The following is a 1,034-nucleotide window of genomic DNA, read 5'->3' on the forward strand; positions in this document are numbered from 1 at the left end:
TCTGGTAGGTACCCCCCTATTGCAGCCCCCTTCGTAATTACACCCCCCACCGCCCAGGTAGGTACCCCCTCACTGCTGCAGCTCCCCAGGTAGGTACCCCTCACCTGCTGCTGAAGAGGACTTGGAGGCCGCCTCACAGCTCGGGGATCCTCGGGTGCCGGCGTGGGAGCCCTAAGAGGTGGCCGGGAGCAATGCTCCCAGCCTGGCGTGCCCCGGACCGTGGCCCTGGTGAGTATCTGGCGTGGATGCTGGTTGTATGGGATGGTTTGAGGCAGGATGCCTCTCTAGGGCTGCCCTGGTCTTCCAGGCAAGTGTCACATATCCTAGACAAGCCAGGCTGGAAAGGACCCAGCTGCAGGGGTTGTGTCCAGTCCCTGCTCCAGCTTGTTGCAGGGCTGTCACCCTCCCAACCGCCACTGCAAATGGAGGGTGTCTTTGTGAAGTTGCTGGTGGTGCTTTGGCTGCTTTGGAAAGGGATCCATAGAGAGCCAAGGGAGTGGGTGTGCAGTTTTGAATCGGGCTTGTGTCAGGGATGAACCAGGCTTGTGTCAGGGATGATGACTGCCTTGTGTAAAGTTCAGGTTGTTGATTTGCATGGGATGGTTTGCATAGGGATGATCCTGCCTGAGGCAGGGGGTTGGGTTAGATCAGTGCTGCTCAGCCTGTGGGTTGTGACCCAAAAGAGGGTTGCAAGAATATACAAAAGGGTCACAAGCAAACTTTAAAAATGAATTCTTTAAAGGAGAAAAATATGAGAAACTGTGGCTTTGTCCGTGCAGGCTGGAGGAAGGAGTTCCAGCTTGCCGGGGGCTGCGTGCCCCCCACTACCCCACACACTGGGGGTGCAAGCAGGTCAGGAGTGAGGGGCACTGGGTCAGGACTGGCCATTCATGTTTACAAATGAGTTGGTACGAAAAAGGTCGAGAACCTTTTTTTTTTTTTTTTTTTTTGTTTTTTTGCACCAGTCCTGGAAGCACTCAATACCAAGGTCAATGCATGGAGTGGATGGAGCACGCTCCGGTTCCACCACCCAA

The 1,034-nt window shown here is 54.9% G+C and overlaps 1 protein-coding gene across 2 annotated transcripts in view; it reads left to right on the plus strand.

The window, feature by feature from the left end:
- The first annotated feature begins 118 nt into the window (after positions 1–118).
- Positions 119–1,034, plus strand: part of GTPBP1 (GTP binding protein 1) — a 23,494-nt gene continuing 22,578 nt past the window's right edge. For both annotated transcript variants that reach the window (XM_019544934.1, XM_019544935.1), the window contains exon 1: positions 119–228. The gene's annotated coding sequence lies outside the window, so the exon portion shown is untranslated. The remainder of the gene's footprint in view (positions 229–1,034) is intronic.

This window comes from Crocodylus porosus, unplaced genomic scaffold (assembly GCF_001723895.1).
Source record: "Crocodylus porosus isolate Cpor-Errol unplaced genomic scaffold, CroPor_comp1, whole genome shotgun sequence".
NCBI classification, from domain to species: Eukaryota; Metazoa; Chordata; order Crocodylia; family Crocodylidae; genus Crocodylus; species Crocodylus porosus.